The 17,691-nt window shown below is 38.8% G+C and overlaps 1 protein-coding gene across 1 annotated transcript in view; it reads right to left on the bottom strand.

Moving 5' to 3' along the window:
• The window catches only part of Samd12 (sterile alpha motif domain containing 12), a 385,200-nt gene that overhangs the window by 359,423 nt on the left and 8,086 nt on the right, over positions 1-17,691 (bottom strand). The gene's annotated exons all lie outside the window — the stretch shown is intronic.

Here is a 17,691-nt window from a genome sequence, read left to right as displayed (position 1 = left end):
GTGGCTCATGCCTGTAATCCTAGCTAATCAAGAGGCTGAGATCTGAGGATCAAAGTTCAAAGCCAGCCCAGTCAGGGAAGTCCATAAGACTTATCTCCAATTAATCACCAGAAAACTGGAAGTGGTACTGAAGCTCAAAGCATTAGGGTGCTAGCCTTGAGCAAGAAAGCTCAGGGACAGCACCCAGGCCCTGAGTCCAAGCCCTATAACCCACACAATAAAAAGGACCATGACTGCATCTCAGGCCTCAGTTTCTAAAAGTCTTCCCATCCCACTGCTTGGAGTCCCTCAGGATCCTCCTGAGCCACAGCTTACTTGGTTACAGAAACACGCACACATGATGAAATTTGTTTATGCATTTGCAACACCAAAGCCACCAGTGCTGACCGCTCCCACCCCTCACTTCCTCCCCCCTCTGCCCATACACAATGCCAAAAAATGATTGTTTAATTCAGGTTCAAGACCACAGTGATTAAACTCCACTAATGCCAATTAGTTTAGAGAAACAGACATATGAATTGATGGATCTTGCCCTTTTGAATGCAAGATGTAGATAGAGCCTTCAAAAAAGAAAAGACAAAAACATCCGAAGCAAGGAAATAGTCTACACTCACCACAGGTAGCACAGAGAAAAGCTGGAATTCTCATCCTATGGACAGAAGTGACTATAGAAGAAGCAGCTGCTGTAAGAGGAGTGGACCCTAAATTAAGGCAGAGTTAGAGACTGGACCCTGTGCTTCCAATTTGAATGGCAGAATCCTGGTCTTTCAAATTTCCACTCCGCACATCAGTGAGGACAGTCCCTAGATAATCTAAGACATTTCTCACGTAAACTGGACTCCATCATTCTCCTTGGACCTCATGTCACTTGGTATTCTCTGATACTAAACAACATGTGTGTTTATTGTCTGACTCCAAGAAAACCTGTAAGTCATGAGAGCAAGGACCTTGAACAGTGCCTGACTCCTGTACTACACCCAGTGAAAGATGACTGGATAGATGGATTGTGTTCATAAACTGCTTTTGAAGGGAAAACTATAACCTAGGCAGAAAGCAACCCAAAAAACCATGCAGACAGGAGTCAAGTAGAAGAAAAGATTTATTTCCAGCAGAGCTGACAAGGCCAAGTTCTCATGGGGAAGGGGAGACGATGGCACCGTCTGGCTCCGGGGAGGCCCCTTTTATATCGGGGGCTGGAAGTGGGAGGTGCCTCACCGACTGCGCAGGCGCTGCCATCGAAGATGGAGATTAGGTCTGGGAGATGGGCGTTTCCTTACAGCTTTGGTATACGGTTTGTACAACTTCTTAAAGATAATTTTTAAAAACCACTACTGAATGACTGAATGTGCACCAATGGGGATGGGATGCTCTTCCTTTCACAGATAGTGACCTAATCTTCTGTCTGGTATCTGTTTTCCCTCTACAAGGCTGCTTCAGCTTAACGGTTCTGCGAAACAGGGTCCTTTAAAGCCTGAAACTCTATGCAAGGTGTTCAGTGAAAGCATATCCCCACATTTTTCCAGTTAATAGAATCCTAGCTATCATCAGAGAATCAACGCATAAGCATTTGTTATGGACTCAATTGTGTCCCCTACCAATTCATATGTTAAAGCCTACCCTCTATCATAAATAAGTTGGAGGTAAGGTCTTTAAAGAGATAACTGAGGTTAAATGAAGTCAAAAGGGTGGCTCACTAATCCAATATGGCTGAGGTTCCTAAAAGAAAGAAGAGAGGGCACTGGTGGCTCACGCCTCTGATCCTAGCTAAGCTACTAAGGAGGCTGAGATCTAAGGACCAAGGTTCAAAGCCAGCCCAGGCAGGAAAGTCTGTGAAGGGACTTTCCAATTAACCACCAGAAAACCGGAAGAGCACTAGCGGTAGAGCACTAGCCTTGAGCCGTAGAGCTCAGGGACAGCACCCAGGCCCAGAGTTCAAGAAAAAAAAAGAAAAGAAAATACCAGGGATGTACATGCACAGGAGTAAAAAAAAAAAAAGAAAAAAGGCGGGGGAAGGGAGCTACCTATAAGCCAAGGAAAGAGGATTCAGGAGAAACCAAGCTTGCTGACACTATAAGATACAGTTGGAACCCTGGATAAAGTCTTGTTAGATCTACACATAGATAGTAAAGCCAGAAGAGGGCTTCTTCATACATAGATCTGATGGAGTTGGGTTGGGATTCCAGAGACTTGCATTTCATATGGCATGCAATGTGTCAGACTCAATAAATAATACTAGATATCAGTCTTCTGTTTGGGACAATTAAGAAATGGTTTCCTATGGCAAGAAACTTAAAACTTTTGTCTTTGTTATGCAAGTCACTTCTATGCTCAACATTTTTTTTCTTTTAGATCTGATGTTTTTAATGGCTGTGAAATATATTCTCACACTTCTTCTGCTCTAAGGACTATTCACGTTCTAATCTGAACAGTGTTTTATGTTAAAAGCACGTAGAGAATTTATTCAAGTCGAGAACTACGGCACTGCTTATTCAACCTCATGACAAGAAAAGAATAATTCACAGACTTGCTTTATCAGAATGTAACCACAGTGAGTTCCAATTGAAGTCTAAAAAAGTCCACTAAAAGCAAACAAACATGCCTGTGACTGACACACAAAGCCAAAAACATACACAAAGAGAACAAAGTTAGAAGAAAATATGCCAAATACTAATAGCAGCTTTCTTTTGAAAGTGAATCAGCAATTTTTTCTTTCTGCGCTCCAAAGGGCACACACAGTAAGAATTTAATTATAATTATTTTAAAAGGCTGAATTAAAAGGTAAAGAAATAGTTTGTTCATATTTTTTAATTTGTAAATTCTTCATATTATCTTGCTGTAAGAAATTACAAGCATGTATTAAATTGGGTTTAAAATTTTTGTATTTTACAAGCTATACTTTCTGGCCTAAATATATGATATAGCTATGCAACTGGATAAGTTATTTTTTTCTCCATGCCTAGTGAATAACTGGTGTTGGCTTAAATATTTCCAGATACCATATTTCTAATTAGAAAATACTCCTAGTTCCTAAAACAACTCCCTTTTCTTTCCCCATCTGCTGATGATTAAGTCAACATGGAATCACCTTGTTATCATGAATTCAGTTTTTCTGGACAATTATCTTTACAGGTGGTACCTCATCCTTACTGAAGGGAAACAAACCTTAGAACTACTATTCTCTTGTTTTCTTTTTCCTCCTGTCAGTGAATCCCACCCCAGTGATCCCTCCCTAAGAATGGAAGCCAAGATGGATGCTTACATGCTAAAATGAAGGATACCAGCAATATCATGGAACAAAATGTCCATTCCAATGGCTGAACCCCTTTGGATAACAGCCAGCTCTTCCAAATAGGCCAGTTTAGCACTAGTATACTCCTATTCTCATTTCTACTCCAATGATGAAGAACTGGTGAGTAGAAGCCAAGCAAAGAGAGACGAAAGTTAGTGAGGATGGAAAGAGACAGCTGTGGTGTCCCCTTGGGGGATAGTGCTCTATTCTAAGTATAAAAAGACCCAGTCAGCAGAAGGGAACAGATGGGAAGGTCTCCAGGAGACCTTAAAAATACACAGTCAGCAGACTGTATGTTTGAATCATGATGCAGAGTGCTATGATCCTCATACAAACACACCCAGTGTTCATAAGCTGAGCAGTTACGTTCACCATACAATTTTTTTCTATTGTCCTTTCCAGGTCAATTTATGGTTGGTTCCCCTCAATAATCATTCCAGATCCCAAGTAGAAAGAAATATATCTTTGCCCCCCAAAATTTCCATAAACAGGAAACCTGTCTTTCAAGATTGAACGGAGTTTTCATTTCTATGTCTTCCTTTATCAAAGCTAAGGTGTTCACACCTGGGCACCCCAGCATAGGATGGGAGTTAGGAAACACAATTTTCATCTCCAGCCTATTACAGATTGCTCAGAAAGCCCAATACTTCAAAAAAGATGTGAATTCAGCAATCAATGGTTATTTTCTGAGCACCTACTAGACACTACACATTCCTTTTGGTGTACAAACACGTCAATGAAGAAAGAAAACTATCAGTGTGCTGGAAGGAAATTTCTGTTTAAAGAAAACATTTTCAATAATTTAAAGTGAAGAAAATCTGTTTAGATGTTAACCTTCTTCAAAATACACTATAAGGGCTGAGTATAAATCTCATGAGAAGGGAAATTGTCTAACATGTGCCAGGCCCTGTGTTTGATCTCAAAGAAAGAAGGAAGGAAAAAAGGAAAGAAAAAAGGAAGACAAGACAAAAAGGAAGGACAGAAGGACAGGTAAGAAAGGTGAGAAAAGGGAGAAAAAGAAAAAATAAAAGAATACAACAAACTACACAGACATTAAACCTTATTAGAAATTAATAAAAAGGAAAGATAAAAGCGTAGAGGTCAATTGACTCTAACATATTTATAATGTACCATGTGATTTTTTGTTTCTTTGTATGTTCCTCCCCGACAGTATAACTCCTGTTTTCACTGTATTTGATGTCAGTGACCTGAATCTTGTATATACACTTCTCTAATTTGGGGAGGGGAAGGGAAAAAACAAAATGCTTAAATAGGGATACAGATTGACCTATTGTAACAATGAGATGTACAAGACACTATGTTGAAAATGAACTTTTACAATTTAGGTGGGGGTGGGGGGGGTGGGTAATAGTTGTGGAGGTGGGAGGGAAGGGATGGTAGGGGAAAACAAAGGAGGAGGCAACAATGCTTGATAAGGAAATGTACTCATTACCTTGCTCATGTAACTGTAACCTCTCTGTACAGTATTTTTACAATAAAAATGTATTAAAATAAAAAAAGGGTACAGGTCAGATATTAGATCCAAATACTGGCTCTTTTTAGGCTAAATACAGCCAAATAAGGACAAAAATAAACCCTATATATTCTGAAATAAGACAGCCCCTCCCCTTCCCAAAACATAACCAGTCAGATTATCTTACAATGAAGACTATGACCACACAATGAAAACCATGACCATAAAACCCACTCATACAGAGTACTGTTTTTTAAGTGAGCCACTCAAATGCAAATAATCAACATTTGAAGAAAAACATTTAATTATCAAAAAAGACCAGAATGAAAAAAAATTCTAAAAAACAACTTGGAAGAAAGAAATATTGAAAGAACTTTCAATTAAAAAGTTTTAAAAAAAATAGCCAGGCACCAGTGGCTCCCACCTATAATCCTAGCTATTCAGGTGGGTGAGATCTGAGGATCATAGTTCGAAGTCAGGAAAGTCTGTGAGACTCTGATCTCCAATGAACCACCAAATGTTGAAAGTACAGTCTTGGCTCAAATGATGGAGCATTGGCTCAAATGGTAGAGCACTAGCTACAAGTATAAAAGGCTTAGGGACTGCACCAAGGACCTGTGTTCAGTCTGAGGACTGGCAACACATAGAAAAAAGTAAAAATATGAACAATACCGTTAATAAAATATGGAGAGACATTATATCCCCAGAATACAATGTTACAGATTTTTTCAAAATATTCTTAAAATATTGAAAATGACAGTAGACAATAGCAACTACAAATTCCATAGACAATTGAACTATAAATTCCAATATAACTATACATTCTATATATCCAAAAATAAAAAATCTAAACCCAAGACAGAAAACAGCAAACAGACTTTATAATGTAAGAACCAGTCCATATTATGTACCATTTCAAAAGGAGGAGCTGGATAAAGAACAAGACAAAATGAATAAAAGGAAATCAAATGAATAATTCAAAAATTTCTCATAAGTGAAAAGTTTCCATTTTGAAAAACTACTATATAAACAACAATTGCATTCTTATAAAATTGTGAAATTTCTAAACACAGGATTAGAGAGAGAATTCAATAATTTCAAGAAAAACTATAATTTATACAAATGACCAAGAATCAGAATGGTTCAGATTTCCCAAAAGAAAATGACTGGACACTATAAAATATAAGTCATTTGGAAACTATGAAGAAAGATAATTTCCAACTTACAACAAAGCACACAATCCAAGGTTAAATCAAAGAGGATCCTGGGAACTTAAAACAGAAAATCAAGATTAAAAACCAAAACAAAATGAACTCTAAGGAAATGATGAAAGGAAATCCAATCATAAAAAATATGAAGCAAGTCTAGAGGGCAATCAGAGCTTTTTGGAACAACTTGGAATTCTTTAGAAGATACATTTTTATCAAAAAAAAAAAAAAGTTGTTGACCAAGCATGGCGGTGCGTGCCTATAATGCTAGCTACTCAGCAGGGAGGTAGGAGGAATGTCCAACACCTGTATGTACAAAAGTCAAGCATTCTATGTGAAAAACAAACTGAAATCATAAGGATTGGGCATAACTTAAATGGCAGGAAGAGTGTTATCTCTGATCAGACCATTGTATCAAAAAAATTAAAAGTTTAAGATTCCTACCATATGAACATCTTGGGAAGAGATTTATCAAAGGAAGGAAACTTTTGAGTCCACAATATAGAAATAAAAAAAATTAAACAACTTTTTCTATATTTTTTGGTACCTGTCCTGGGGCTTGAACTCAGGGACTGGGCACGGTCCTTGAGCTTTTTTGCTCAAGGCTAGTGTTCTAACTCTTCAGTCAAAGTCCCATTTCTTCTTCTTTTTTTTTTTTTAATCTTTAGCATCTTTTTTTAAAAATTTATTTATTTATTTATTTTCGTTTTCCATCCTCCCTCCCAGCCCCCTACCCAATCCTCCCTCCTCCACCCCCCCCCCCGCCCAAAGTTGTAAAGTTCGTTTTTGACATAATGACATGTACATCTCATTGTTGCAATGGGTCCACCTGTATCCCTATTTAAACTATTTGTTTTTCCCCTTCCCCTCCACAAATTATACCGACATCAAATACAGTGAAAGCAGGGGTTATACTGTGGAGAGGGACCCATTTCTTAATCAAAGGAAAGAACAGAAGTGTGGAACATCAGAGAGATAACTAATGGAACCAATTGAAAAAGGAAAAGATGGGTAAAATTAAGTTAAATTATGGGTGAAGACAAGTAGAGTGGCTACTTGAGATCACATAATTCTTTAGAGATGCCTAATAATTGGATCAATGTGATGAAAGGCTCAGTTCTTTTTCTTTCTCAGTAATTTGTTAATTGATCTCCATTACCAGATCTTCTGAATAACTGTAGAACAAGCCATCTTAATACTGAAAATGCATTTTCTAGGCATGAAAATTTTTCATGGAAAAATATAAAGTAAAACACTAACACTAACATAGGTAGAAAATCCTTGTTAAAAGAACATGTTGACAGGGGCAGGAGGGGGAAGCTAGGAGAAAGGGAAGTAAGAGATGATATTGTCCAAAAGAGAAAAGTACGCATTACCTGGATTGTGAAATGGTAACCCCTCTGTACAACACCTTAATAATAACTATAAAATTATATTAAAAAATAAGATGTTAAGCTTGGCGCTAGTAACGGTTCATGCCTGTAATCTTAGCTACTCAGGAAGCTGAGATCTGAGGATCACAGATCAAAGCCAGCCTGGGCAGGAAAGTCTGTAATACATTTATCTCCAATTAACTACCAAAAAAGCCAGAAGTGGAACTTTGGCTCAAGTAGTAGAGTACTAGCCTTGTGCAAAAGAAGCTCAGGGACAACACTCAGGCCCTGAGTTCAAGCCCCAGGACTAGCACAAAGAAAACACACAAAAAAAAAAAAAGAAAGAAAAGGAAGACAGACAGACAGGAAGGAAGGAAGGAAGGGAACACGTTGAATATTTTGAAGACTAAATCATCACAGAATAATCATGTAAAAGTGATGAATGGTGAGTAATTAAGAGACTGTAACAAAGGTGGACAAGCCTAATGAACAGAACAGCTTACAACTCAGTTCTACAAATAACTCAGATACTGTTGTGATTGCAAAGACCTCCCATTCCAGTCAACACAGATACACTTTTCATAGCAACAGGTGTTTTGTTTATACTAAGCTCAACCCATAACACTGATGTGTCACAAGATAGAACTGACAGAAAACAATGAGGGTTTCTGAAATGCCTTCCAGAGACTTCCATTACTGCCCCCATCAAGTGCTAACTAAATCTGAGAATGAATGATTCATGTCCTTACACTTACAAACAAGATTCCACAAAGAACTTGCACTAGTATTTTTAATAATTTATTGAGAACTATTGAGATTTGCTAGAATAACTCCATTACCCCAGGTATAATCAGTTATTTATATAAATCCACAAGAAGTTTGACTCTTCCTGGGTGATATACTGGGAAGTCTGGAAAACAGATTTGTTTAGTGGTGACCAAGCAGATACTGAAGTCATTTGAACTTCAATGTGAATTCTTTTCTTATCATTTTCTACTTGGTTGCCTTGGAGAAATTACCCAATTTTTTTTACATAGAGAATGGAAGTAATACCAATAACCATTTCATAGGATTGTTGTGGAAAGTAGGACATTAAAAATAAACACCAGGAAGTGGTATTTGAAAGAGATGGTGTGGAGTCAAGGGGAACGGGTGGACAAATGAAGAGGAGAAGAAGGGGAATGTAGTGGAGAATCTAATGGATAGCCTAAAATTGAGGGAAAGGGTGGAGTTGGTAGATTGTTAAAAGGGGTGACACTGATCAAGATATATTGTATTAAATGCTGGAGGGGATATGGAGAAAGAGGAACCCTATTACACTGCTGGTGGGAATGTACACTTATACAACCACTTTGGAAAGCAGTCTGGAGGGTCCTTAGAAAGCTAAAGATTGACCTCCCTTAAAGTCCAGTCATACCACTTCTAGGCATCTACCCTGAACAACAGGAACCAATATACAAGGACACGTGCACCTCCATGTTTATTGCAGCACTGTTCACAATAGCTAGGAAATGGAAACAACCCAGATGCCCCACCACAGATGAATGGATCCAAAAATTGTGGTATCTATACCCAATGGAATATTATGCAGCCATTAGAAATGACAAATTAATGTCATTTCAGGGAAATGGATGGAGCTAGAAGGAATCATGTTGAGCGAGGTAAGCCAAGAGCAAAGAGACAAACGGTACATGGTCTCCCTGATAAGTGGATGCTAAATCCAAAATGTTAGGTGATACGACAAAATTAACAGGACTTAAGAAACAAAGAACTCCCACTCATCTGGTCGAACCACTACTAAATATCCCCATGCTGCTGATCACATGTATGGTGTATATGTGTACACCGTTATATGTTATAGACTGTGATAGACAATTTGCTCCAGGAAAGTTAGAATGAACTTGTGACTTTAAATGAGCATCATTATTCCACAATACTGTGAAATTTGGGAAATTATGTAATCACTTAATCACAATTAAAAAAAAAAAAAGAACCTCGGGGAAGGTAGGGAGGGAAGGAATGGTAGGGGGAAAACAATGGAGGGGGTAACAATGCTCAATAGGAAGTGTACTCATTACCTTGCTCATGTAACTGTAACCCTCTGTATAGTATCTTTACAATAAAAAATTTTTAAAAAGATATATTGTATTTATAAACTGTTCTGTTAAATGGAAATTTCTATGTACAACTACTTGAAGATTTTAGAAAATCAGTATGGTCTGGATACTAACCTACCAGAATTGTTCTGGCCATCAACCAGTATAACTAATTAGGGTTTACTGGCTAAACAATGCCCTGGCTATTGATATCAGTGAGTGCCTAAAAAATGTTAGCTACTGTATATGTTAGTTATTACTTGAGTTTCTTTTTGTGTTTTTATGATGTCTTTTTTATTTCTATGGGGTGTATAAAAATGTTTATATTCAGAAAAATATATTTTAAGTATTATCTTAATGGGACTATTGAAAGAGTTGTTAGAAATTCAATTAACAAAATACCAGAAAAGTAAAAGAATTGACCCTCTTACCATGCTGAGCCAGGCACTGCTGCAGAAGAACATTATTTCCAGTGCCATTCTAGTAGCCTTCATCCATAATCTAAAAAAAAAAGTTCTCGATCCCTTATTTTTATTTTTCACCTGACAGGTTTTTTAAAATTATATATTTATTATCTTTAAGTAGTTGTACAGTGAAGTTGTCGCTCTACAAATCAGCTTATAAGTACAATGCATCTTGATCATTGTCAAAATAATGATATGCCATGAAAATGCTGGACAGACAGCTGTTAATGCTTCATTAATAAGCCCCTTTACAGTGAGCTCTGTGTCTCCTTCTGCTCATGGAGCAATGAGAGAACCCGTGATAAAAACACTCAGGACACCAATGGAGTTTGGTTAAGGGAATCTTTACAATCTTATTTATGAAAAGGGAGAAAGAGTGCCCACTCCAGCTGCCAATGGACCAGCGGCTCAAATGAAAGACTTACTTTGGAAGATTGTGCAGTGTGAAGCCAGAGTGGCATGATTCCATTGATGAAGGCCTCAGAGTAGGTCTTAGCAAACAGGCGGTGCTAAAGTTACCAGCAATTGGGTTTCAATTAAGAAACCCTGGCTGGGCCAAAGCAAGTTAGAAGGAGGCAGGAACAGCAGAGTGCTATTTATTGGTACTTAACAAGCAAGAGGCTGAACTTCAGCCAGGGAAAAATCTCTCCCTTACCACTAGAATCAGAGACAATCATCTCAGCACTCTGGAAACCTAAAACATAAGGCCGGGTGAGCAAGAAGGCAGAAGAGGATGGAAGGAAGTGTGATGGTGGGATCAATGTTTCCCTGTTGGCAAAATGGAGATGTTTACTTTCTTACATCTTTTTCAAGCTTCCCTTTCTGACATTACCCCTGTTCTCTGTGATCTCCCTAAACTCCAGCCCCAGTGTTTAGGACCTGAGAGATGTGAGGTACTTCTGGCAGGCTGTGGCACCACCCCTACCCCACAGCAGGCCCTCTGCCAAGGCCAAATCACTCCAGAAAAATGATTCATGCTCTAAGAAGTACAACCTCCACCAGCATTTCAAATGAGATGTCCTTCTATTTCTTTTCTCCCTGGAATTAGTTATCACAAAGCAAACTAATTCTTAAGAAGCTGTCATAGCCCTATAGCTGTCAAAGGGCTATTTCCTTTTCAAAGAATATTATGGAGGCAATAATGCCTTATAATACTATTCCCCAAAGTGTACTAACTAGGAAATGGGATGATCACCCTTTTTAGAAAATGTCTCAATCCAATGCCAGCTCTTCTGTTACTAGCCATGGGCAAGTTACTCAAGCTTTCTGTTTCCTTTGCATGATTTGTCAGTAAGGATGGTGGTAGTACTTATTGAATAGGATTGATGGGAAGATTAGTAAGTTAATATATAACAAGCACTTTGAACATTAACTACAATATAGTACAAGGACCTAATACTTTTTTAATAGTCATGTCCTTAATTTATCATTATAATATTCCTTATCTGTCCCATCTACTGTCTAACCCTTCCAGAAAAGAACAGTCCCTATTTTAATCCATCTAACTTGCTGATAGCCTGTCATAATCTTCTACATTCTCCATATCTGCACAATCTACCTTTTCTATTCTTTTTTCTTTTCTTTCTTTCTTTTTCTTTTCTTTTCTTTTTGCCAGTCCTGGAGCTTGAATTCAGGCCTGGGCACTGTCTCTGAGCCTCTCTGTGTTCAAGGCTAGCACTCTACCACTAAGCCATGTTCCCAGCCCACAATTTACCTTTTCTGTAAGGTCAATTTACAATGTACAAACACTACCAAATACCTTCTATCATTAAGAAAACAGAGACAAAGTTTCCTTTGAACACATTTCCTTTCTAGAGTAGTCCCTTGTCTTCCATTTTCCAATGTCTCCAGGTTTACCATCCTGATGAGCTTGACTTCACTTTTTAAAAGCATATTTTTATTATCTTTACAAGTTGTACAAAGAAGTTACCATTCAAGCTGTCCACTTATAAGTATAAGGCATCTTGATCACGCTTGCTATAAACTACTTTTGCCTTCTCTCCCCATTAATACATTGTTTACTTCTTCCCATTTCCAACCTTGCACTTCAACAGTAGCTTCTACATATTCCAATGAATCCTTCAACCATGAAAACACAGACTTACCTCATTTTTCACTGCAATGCCTTTACTGCTTGCCAAACCCAGTGGCCAGATGCCAGCAAGCACCTTACTGACTGACTTTGATTTTAGGCAATGCCTACACTGGCGATGGCATAGCCCTTGACCTGCACTGGCTGTGTCTTCCTGTCTGTCACAGTTTCCTTGACTTTACCCAGCCCTGGAATGCTGCAGTTGCCTGGCAGTCATACTTTCTCTCACCAGGATTTCATGCTCTGGTCTACCTACTCTCCTGCTATAAGTGTGTGCACAGGACACGAAAGGGAGAACATGGAATTTTGTGAGGAAAGGCATTTAATAAGTTAAAAATGGCATGTTGGTAGTCCAGAAAGCTCGGAGGGTCAAAGGAGGATTCTTTTTTGTTTCACTTAAAAGATGGTTGTCTTATCTTCTTTGTACTGTCTTTAAGTAGTTGTACAAAGGAGTTGCCATTTAACAAAGCAATTTATAAATACATCTTGATCAATGTCCCCCTTTTAATATTCACACCCATCCCTTTCCTACCCATCCCTTTCCTCACTCTTAATTTTATGGGCTATAAATTGAATTCTTGACTGCATTTTCCACCTCTTCTACCATTTTTCCCCTTGACACTACTCCACTTGTTTCAAGTACCTGCTTCCAAGTGTTTATGTTGTTGAACTTTGCCTTTCTAAGGAATTACACAAGTTGAGTTCTTTCTCGAATCTACCATATTTCAGTATTAACTTGCATACCACTGAAGGTATTTACTTAAAAGTTTATAAGCTAAATCTAGCTTCCACATATAGGGGAAAGCGAAGGAGGATTTTTCAGGAATATGGTGTAGCCCTGGAGTGGGGAGCATGGCCTCCTGGGAAGGGCCCTCCATACCGAGGAGCTTGGAATTCATTTTACTGGCACTAGTGTGGCCCTCATGAGTTGGAAGTAACTATATGCCTGCTGCTCCCCATAAATCAAGAATCCCAAATCCTAGCTCTCTTGTTACCCTGTGAAACATTTCCTCTCTGTTCCCTCTTTACCCTGATCACTTTATAGACTGCATTACTTCATCTTTTCCCTTGTGTTTTCAGTCTTTGCAGACTGACCAAACTTTCCCTGAAAAACAACTTTAAAACAACACAGAAACCTCCAGTGACTTCCCAAGAGGCGCTCAGTGGTACAGAGGGCACAGCTGCTACACATTGTCCCCTGTGCAGGTTCTCTTACCCTTTTGGCTACGAGACAGACATGAGCCTGAAATCTTTGACTCGACTGGAAGGTCCAGGAAGGAAAGGTTCATCATTTTCAGATGCTTTTATATCTTCCAGTGCTATTCACAGAGCAGCTGCACAATGAATACCTATGGTCCCAGTTAAACAGAAACTTTCAAAACTGCAGAGTGCAGAAAGGTGCAACCGTGCCGTCCACTAATATCAAGACAAACTCTATACCAGAGATTTGATCCAAAAGCACAAAAGAAATTTCCACAACACAAAGTATGATTAAACAATGTCTGTTTCCTAGAATGCTTAAGTTACCAACTTCTAATCAACTCTAACCAAACTACCAAACTGAGGCAAACCAGGAAACAGCACAATGTGTTTAAAAAAGCAGATGCTGAATATAGCAAGCTTACCTACAAAGCCCAACTCAAGATGGGCTAGTTGTGTGGACTTGGGAGATTGTTGATCTTTTCTGGACCTTAACTCCTTCTCTTCTTAGATGGAAGAAAACCTATCTATCTCACTGCACTATGGGAACTAAGTTTTAGAAAACAATATCAAAGATCTTGGTTGAGAATAGGTACGAAATGACATTTCTTGTGTTTGTCAAATAGTTTAGTGCCTTCTGTGGGTTAGCTTCAGGGACTTGGAATAGGTCACAGAATGAAAACTCTGAATGACTGTTCTTAGGGGATGGACACCACCCACTTCCAGCACCTTGTGAGGGGAGAACCAACTCCAGTCCCTTCCCCATGAAAAATGCACACCATGTACATATACAAGTGGCTCCTACACTTGTAAGGATTTCAAGGATCTCATGAAATCCTTCAGCATCCTCTTACGACTTCAGATGAAGATTCGTACCTTAGAGTCTCACAGACACATTTGGTAAGAATGACAGGGAGCACATGTTTAATTCAGTGCCCTATTTCTGATGTACCCAAATGGATCCTCCCAGGAGAATTCTATTATATAAGAGACTGCCTAAGACACTGCCTAAGAAGAGCTCAGTCTCTAACACCCCTAGTCCTTTTGAGCTTACTCACAATCTTGTATGACTGAGCAGAAAAACTGTTCGTGGGCATGGTGCTTAGTAGGTCCTCAAAAATGGTTTAAACCAAAGAAAAAACAACAACAATTATGCTTCCAAGCAACAGGAAAAGAACTTCCTACTTCATATACAATTCCTAGGTGGCCCCAACTATTGGCTATTAGCAATCCCATGGGGTCATGAGCTTGGGGTAGCCTCACATCTACCTTCTGTTTGCCCCAACTATTGGCTATTAGCAATCCCACAGTTTAGCTAGGCAGAAATAGTTACTGAGTAGCCACAATGTGACAAAGCTAGAAAAGAAACAGAAGGTAGATGTGAGGCTACCCCAAGCTCATGACCCACACCTACCATTCCTCTCATAGTGCGAGCTGGGAGGAATGGGGGGTGTCTGATCAAAGGCCATGAGACAAATGTCCATTTCTACCTCCTTTTCTTGGCTACTGACTGCTCCCTCACCTGTACCTTTAAACTAGTAGCCATCCATGGGGCTGCAACCAAGCTCCAGAAAACATCTGTGCATAATACACCTACTACAGCCTAGTTAATGGCCTGTTTTCATCGCCATAGACTACAAAGCCCTTTTTCAAAACCCAAACCAAATATTCACATTTTACAACCTCCAACAGGTATTAGCTCAACAATATAGGAGCTCTGTATCAATCCAAAATTCAACATTCCAGCCTAGAGACCAGTGAGAAGCCCTGGAAAACCCAAAATGGTAGCATCCAAATGACAGTTCTGTGACCAATTCCATTGGCTGAGAAAATATGTTTGTTGTTTTCTTTGAAGTGAGCTAAGGCACTGCTCCCTCCATATACAATGGCATCTCATAAGAGACCCAGTTCTGATTCAGAGCCGCACAGAACTATACAATGTAAGCTTGGTCTCTTCCATATTCAAAAGTGAACTGCACTAGAAGCTGTCAGATAACATTTTCTCTTTTTTCTTTTATCATATGTGTGTGTGTGTGTGTGTGTGTGTGTGTGTGTGTGTGTGTGTGTATGCATGCCATGTGTGCATGCACACACATACATGTATGCTGGTCCTGGGACTTGAACTCAGGGACTGGCTGTTATGCCTGAGATTTTCTGCTCAGGCTAACATTCTACCACTTGAACCACTTATTTATTATGTATGTATGTATGTATGTATGTATGTATTTATCTATTTATCTATCCATCTTGTAGCTAATTAGAGATAAAAGTCTCGAACTTTCCTGCCTGGGCTGGCTTTGAACCACAATCCACAGATCACAACCTCCTGAGTAGCTAGGCTTACAGGTATGAGCCACTGATGACTGGCCAAATAACATTTTTTTTCCATTTTCTTTTTTTTATTGTGAAAATACCATACAGAGGGGTTACAATTACATGGGCAAGGTAATGAGTGCATTTCTTATCAAGCATTGTTGCCTCCTCCTTTGTTTCCCCTTCCCATCCTTTCCCATCTCCCACTCCCCGTACCCCCCCCCCCCCCCCGGCCAAAGTTGTAAGGTTCATTTTTCAACATAACGACTTGTACATCTCATTGTTACAATGAATCCATGGAGATCCAATGGGTCCAATGGGTCCCTTGGCAGGGAGGACCAACTCATTTTGGTAGGCGAGGTCAATTCCTTTCAGACTGAGTTTTTCTCCTCTCTAACTAAACTGTTTTTGTAGCCTCTTAAATTAAGTTTGTCCCTTTCCTGCATTTGTGTCCCTGCCTAGTTTTCATCCAAAGTAAGATATCACTGGCCATTTCTCAGTATCTTGTTGTTTTCTCCAAAAACTACAGCAATAAAATCAATATACAGAACTTCATGAAAAAGTCTTATTATCAAATTAAATTTAGAATGTTTTTCCTTGGTATGCTACTACCAGTGGCATCTTTAGGCAATATCTAGCCTTAATTTCTGTAGCAACTGGGGAATCAGACTAGTATATTTTCACACTCAAGGAATTTATCTTTGGTAAATGACCCCTTTCTAGACAGTCTAATCATCGTACAGAGAATGAAAATCAAGTAAAGGAGAATATACGAGATGCAAAAACACTTGGGAAAATACTTTGGCACTATCTTATAAAATTAAAACACATTTATGTACTACATGACTTGAAAAACCTCACTTCTAGTATCTATAGGAGTGGCCAGCAGGGTCTTGCAACAACTCGCAAGCATAATAACCAGTTACTAAAATAACTCAAGTGTGCTAGACAAACTTCAGTCTATTTACTCAGTGGAAAGCTATTCAGCAATTCAAAAGGATGAACTGATGTACCAGCATAGATAAAGTGTTCTGGAATCCAATGGGAGCTACCACCATCTTAATAATGGCAGCTCAGTCAGTGATGCCATTTATATGCCACTCTAGAAAAGGCAGACAAACAGACAAGGACAAAATTTAGCTAAATTAGTAGAGGGAAGGGCAGGAAGAACTTACGAATTTTATATGACAACAAAGGGTATGTGTTTTCCAAAACTTACAGGGAAAAAATTTACTGTATATAAATTATATCTAAATAACCCAAACTTTATAAACTTTAAAATCCTAGTATGAGGGGGCTGGGAAGGTGGATCAGTGGTAGAGCACTTGCCTTGCATGCATGAGGCCCTGGGTTCGATTCCTCAGCACCACATAAGCAAAAAGAAAAAAGCTGGAAGTGGCATTGTGGCTCAAGTGGTAGAGCGCTAGCCTTGAGCTGAAGAGCTGAGGGACAGCACCCAGGCCCAGAGTTCAGGCTACCCGAACAGATCCCCCCCCCAAAAAAATAAAGTAATGAAAATCCTAGTATGAAATAATAAAGCATAGGGGGGAGGAGAGAAATACTTGAAATGGAGATTGGTGTCTCAAAATATTTTAATAGAGAATGAAACTTTATCTTAAAAAGCAGAGAAATTTATCTTTTAAATCACATCTAGGTTCCAGTTGTAAATATGTGTTAATTCTTAGAACAGAAAAAGTCCTATTTTTGTTATAAAACTTTGGCAAGAAGATTTATGGCAAGAGGACAAAGTTTCTTGCATTTCACGGTTGACTTCTCATAGCCTGGGAAGGAGATCATTTTTTCCAAACTATTTAAGAGCATCGTTTTTTGTTTTTTTTTTAACCAAAGACTTTCTTTTATCCTTAGAAAGTCTTAGTAGCTCTCCTGTATACTCAGAGGCTAATATCTTAGTCAATTTTTTTCCTATTTAATGGTTATCTGTCCTAAGTCAGTGATGTTTTAATTAGCTATAACTATGATTCTAGCCATTTCCCAATATCATTTTCTTTTTTTTCTTTTTTTTATTGTGAAAATACTGTATAGAGGGGTTACAATTACATGGGCAAGATAATGAGTACATTTCTTATCAAGCATTGTAGCCTCCTCCTTTGTTTCCCCTTCCCATCCCTTCCCATCCTCCCCCTGTATTCCCACCCAATCCTCCCCTCCCAATATCATTTTC

Source organism: Dipodomys spectabilis, unplaced genomic scaffold (genome assembly GCF_019054845.1).
Source record: "Dipodomys spectabilis isolate Male_0828 unplaced genomic scaffold, ASM1905484v1 ptg000783l, whole genome shotgun sequence".
NCBI lineage: Eukaryota > Metazoa > Chordata > Mammalia > Rodentia > Heteromyidae > Dipodomys > Dipodomys spectabilis.
This window is presented reverse-complemented; position numbering and strand designations above follow the sequence as displayed.